Here is a 5,635-nt window from a genome sequence, read left to right as displayed (position 1 = left end):
CCGATAACTCATTAAGTGATTGTTTAAACACATTTGTAACATGGTGTAATTAGACCGAGACATTCGTCGGGACCATAGGAAAGGCACGGGAATGAAATGTGGCACCGAATGAATAAGTAGGAAAGTAGTCACCAAACCGGAAGCCGGTGATGAGACAAAATTATTTCAACCCGAAAGACAGCTCATAACCCCAATCTCAAAAACCATTTCCTTTATTGGCTTCGGGGATCGGTAACAACTTCGTGGGAAAATACATAATGTAGAAGAAAATGATCCCCATCTACATTAGGAATGTCTAACCACCTTCCGAAACATAGTCTCGCATTCAGGTCTATTTCTGAATGTCGCAAGGAATTCCCTACCGATTTTGGGTCTACACGAGAGTGTAATTGATGCAACAACAATCATGTCATGCTACACAAATAAAAAAAAAGTTTTAGCACTTCATTCTAAAATAGAAATGACCAATATTCCAGACCAGTTGCAGACTTGTTTGTCATATTTTGGACGCGTTCATCGTGTTTTGGAATGGTTCTTCGTGTTCCGGAGGCTTCCAGAATGACATTTTAAGATCCAGAACATGAAATCTCAATGTAAATCAACAATAACTAAACATCTAAACTACTTTTTAGTTGGTCCTACAATAATGACATCTTTAATTTAATATGTGGAACGCTTTCAATTCATTTTGGAGGTGGTCTACTACATATGGAATTGTAAGTAACAGTAGAAAACGAAGAACATACTTGTAAAATAATGGGGTCATAGTGCTCGTCTTCCATATCGGAGATAGGTTTCGATGCTTGTCGAAGATGGAAGTTGCGTGTCGAAATCAAGTCGAAACGTCAGAACGTCGAAATCGGAATGTGGTTTCCGGAATGCCACCTCAAATTATATTACAAATTTTGAAATTCAAAATCCCGATCTGAAACATATACAGTTCCTCCGGAATAGGCATTCCGAACCATTTGTGATAATATCTTTATGATTCTTTTGTATCGAATAATTGGTTTATGCTTTTATTGGCATATCAAATAATTGGTTTATGCTTTTGTAACTTTATGTAACAATCAAATAATATAGGATAGAATAATAATTTTATGCATCTTGTAACTTTATACAACGTGTTAGGCTTAAATTTAATGTACTTACTCTACCCTTTGCCTATAAAATGGGCATAAACCATTGTAAAAAATCATCGAGCATTCATAATAAAATAAAACTTGGTGTTATAGCTCTCTAAATAATCTCTTTCATATTCTCTTACCTTATCTCTTACATTCCAAGTTCCTTTCCTGCACTTCATATTACATCCATTCTAGTAAAAAAAAAAAGGGGGGGGGGGGGGTGGGCTTTCGAAGCTGTTTTTGCAAATACAACCCTGATCGCTTCTCCTATCTTTGTAAGTTTACTTCTCTTGAATATTTATGTTTTGTTCATGTTTAGTTTATGGTTTAACGATAAACACAGAAAAAAAGCCATACCATTTAATTGGTATCATATATATATATATATATATATATATATATATATATATATATATATATATATATATATATATATATAAATAAAATCAGAATATAAAAGCATCAACCAAGTCTTTGCTTTGTAGGAGTTGCACTCTCCTCTTGATGATCTCGAGTTTCTCCTAGAGCATTCTTACTTCCACACCTTTATTTTTCTGATGAATATAACTAACTACATGACATCAATGTCAACTCCACGTCTCAATTAAAAAAATGAAAAAAAAAACGTAAAATGTCATGGGACACGTGGCGAAATCAACATAAAGGATGACATATGACAAAATAGATTTTTATTTATTAGTATAGATTAAAATATATAGTTTTTCATAAATGTATATAAGGCTAGTTTATAAAAATGATAAAGAAGAATTTAAAAAACAAATATCACAAATGATAGAACTGTGATTGATTAGGAAATCAGAAAGTCCACATAGATCAGAATCCTTTAAAGGAAGGAATCATTCTGAAATAAAAAGAGGAAAACCTTCAATAATTTATAATTAAAAAAGATTAAATGATAATATAGAAGATGATAGTTATAATATCCCCTAATAAAGATTCTTTAATAAACTTAATACAAAAGAAAAAAATATTTCGTAAGTTTGATCTAAAGTCTGGATATAATCGGTTACAGCCTAAAGAAAGCTTTAAATAATGGACATCATTTACATGTTCCGAAGGAAAATGTGAATGGAATGTTTTAAGCTTTGGGCTTTAAAATGCCTCATCTCTTTTTCAAAGATTTATGGATGGTATTTTTCCTTAAATACAACTTCTGTTTAGTATATATTGATGATAGTTTGGTTGCCAATGAAATAGTACAGGAACATGAAAAATATTTACCGAAAATATTTGAAGAAATAAAAAGGAATGGTATTGTAATTTTTAAAAGAAAAATGGAATTGTTTAAAAGGAAAAACCCTTTCTTGGTTTGGAAACAGGAAATGGAAAATTTGAATTATAAAGTCGTATATCTACAAAAAAAATTTAGACATCCCAGAAAATTTTGAAAGTTTAAAACAAATACAAGTTTTTTTGGTCATGGTTAGTTATGCCTGAAAATTTATTCATATATCTTTCAAAATTAGTTGGTCCATTATATAGTAAAACAACAAAAAATGGACAAAGACATGTTAATGAAGAAGATATTAAATTAGTAAATGAATTTAAAGAAGTAGTAAAAAATATTAAATCATTAGAGTTAGCATTAGCCACTGATTATATAATAATAGAGGTTGATGGATGAAAAGAAGGATGAGATGCCTTCTTCTTTGTAAATTTGATAAATATAGCCCAAAGGATACACAAAAAACACGCTCATATGCTAGTGGAAGTTTTAATAAGACATGAATGAATTGGACTTCTATAGACTTCGAGATACAAGCGTTAATAAACGCTTTAGAAAAATTTAAGATGGTTTTACATAAAGAATTTACACTTAGAGCAGATTGTGAAGCCATAGTTCGTTTTATTAAAAAGATCAAAGTAAGAAGGTAAATAGGACATGGCGTATCAATTTAAAAAATACAATACAAGTAAGTGGATATAAAATAAATTTTGAACATATAAAAGGAGAAAATAATAGAATAGTTGATATGTTATCTGGAAATATTAACAAATTATTTTATGTAGATGGTTAGTCATAATAAAGGAAAGACCAAATTAACACAGCCTACACAACATAAAATGAATTATTCCATGAGCATTTCTTCAGAAGAAGAAAGAAATAAAACATCAACAGAAAATTTGATCGATTCAACAGTAAAAATGGAATATACGCACAACCCATACAACAACATTCAATTCCTTATATGGGAATAGAGAATACTACATATAATCATAATCTCTTGCAAGGATCTAGACCTTAGATAGACATTCCCCAAAAATATTCAACATTTATATTATTAGACAATATCTTCTAAAACATATAAAAACATACACAAAACATAGAAGCTGTTATAGCATTTGGTAATTCTACTTTACCAGTTTGCTTTGATGAAATCAAAAAGTTTAGGCCTATGATACTAGTAAACTTGACAGAAGACTATCAATGGTGGTTAGATAACCTATGACATATTTGGATAGTTCCACACGATTCAACATTTAAAGTTCAAATTCTCAATGCTTTGAGTTTTTACTTTCATAAACAAGCACAAATGATCCCTGAGAAACGAACAAAAAAAATTCACACGTTATGTTATCATCAGGGGCACAAAAGTTGGAATTTTCAGTAATTAGGGAACAGTCTTAAAATATATACAGTGTCAAAATCCCCTTTACAGGGGATGTTGTATTTCCTAAAAAGCTATGAATATAGCTCAATAACAATTTGGGTTAAACAGTTTTTTCATAGTACCCAAACAAGTTAAAAAAATTTCAAAAATAGCAAAACTAGTCCTGAGCAAATCATAAAAGCTTAGGAGTAGATTATTGCTAAATTACAACAATTGCTCATGCAATCTGGAAAAGATACATAGCGTATACAAAGCCAGATTGACAATAATATTTTAAAACAAAAAATAAAAGTTCTTGAAGCAAAAAATACATAGCTAATACAAAGTATTGAGAAAAAAGAAGAAAATTTAAGAAAACACTATATACATAAATTATGAATGTTTCAAAGCTCGCATTTTAGATTTTCCTTGGAGACAAAATTTGAAGCGGCCAGTACTCGATCATTCAAGGAATTTGAGCAAATGGTATCCCAAAAAGTTTGTGTAGAATTCCCGTCAATTCTATATAAATTACAACAAATGATTGTACAGATTGCTTTTCAAAAAATTAACTACGAAGATGTTACAGTGTTTCCAAGGCTAAATGATGAAGGGGAAGATACTCCCATAGTCCTTCTATAGATAAATGTAAACACTACAGATATTCCTGAAGAACAAATCGTTAACTGTTATCAAAATGTGATGATTGATTACTTTCACTTTAGTCTCAATAGCAACACAAAAAGTCTTCTTAATAAATTGGAAGAAAATATTATTTTAACAACTCGAAATATTGCCTCCCGCATCATTAGTCCAATAATTGGATGCTAAATTCTTTCATCTTTTCCAGCAGCAGATGAGTATGCATACATGCCAGCTAGAAAAAGAATCTTCATCACTCAAAGAACAGTACACCATGGATATCTTCGGAAGTTATCATGCAAAAAAAAAAAGATAAATTTCGCAACTTTATATGGACTATCAAAAGAAGATATAAGCATGACATAAAAAACACCTTTGTTATCGGTAGACTTTTGTTGGGAAAATTATAAATTACCAGCCAAAAATTGGCTTATGTTTTTACCATTCAGCGGTGAAGGAGACACCTTATTAAGACTAGAAGATATCATTAACAGTGAAGAATAGCTTGACACTAAGTCGGGTTCACCAGTCTCTATTGATAGTACTCATCGATACTTTTAAAAATAAAGAGTATTCTACAATTGATGATTCAAAGAGACAAGTTAGAAAAAGTTCAAGGACCATTAATTTGTGATAAAATCTTTAGAATTTTGTCGTATAGAATAATTGGTTTATGCTTTGGTTGCCATATCGAATAACTGGTTTATGCTTTTGTAACTTTATGTAACAATAAAATAATGTAGGGATAGAATAATTATGTTACACGTCTTGTAACTTTATATAGCGTGTCTAGATTAAATTTGATGTACATACTCTACCCTTTGCCTATAAAAAGAGCACAACCCAATGTAAAATATCATTGAGCATGCATAATAAAAGAAACTTAGGTGTTATATCTTTCTTCATGGCTCTCTGAACAATATCTTTCTGATTCTCTTAGCTTATGTCTTACATTCCTAGTTCATTTCTTGTACTTCATATTATATCCTTCTAGTAAAAAAAAAGGCTTCCGAAGTTTTTTCTGCACATACAACTCTAGTCGCTTCTACCATCTTTGAAATTTTACTTCTCTTGAATATTTATGTTTTGTTCATTACGTAGTAGGACATTACAAGAAGCGAGAAATTCAACTAGCAATATACAAGATATAGTCAAATCAGATACATTTTAAATACAATAATTAGAAGAGGATCTGGATCTGATAGTAATCAATAGCTTGTATAATTAGAAGAAGAAGTTGATCTAGATAGAAAT

At 30.3% G+C, this 5,635-nt stretch overlaps 1 long non-coding RNA gene across 1 annotated transcript; it reads left to right on the top strand.

Moving 5' to 3' along the window:
• The first annotated feature begins 1,217 nt into the window (after window positions 1-1,217).
• Window positions 1,218-5,274, top strand: LOC145045443 (uncharacterized). Its single transcript, XR_013681829.1, has 2 exons — window positions 1,218-1,402; window positions 4,590-5,274. It is a non-coding gene; the product is annotated as an uncharacterized LOC145045443 (long non-coding RNA).
• The last annotated feature ends 361 nt before the right edge of the window (window positions 5,275-5,635 follow it).

This window comes from Lactuca saligna, chromosome 1, assembly GCF_052625555.1.
Source record: "Lactuca saligna cultivar CGN05327 chromosome 1, ASM5262555v1, whole genome shotgun sequence".
Taxonomy (NCBI): domain Eukaryota; kingdom Viridiplantae; phylum Streptophyta; class Magnoliopsida; order Asterales; family Asteraceae; genus Lactuca; species Lactuca saligna.
The sequence above is the reverse complement of the archived record's forward strand: the minus strand, read 5'-3'. Positions and strand labels throughout refer to the sequence as shown.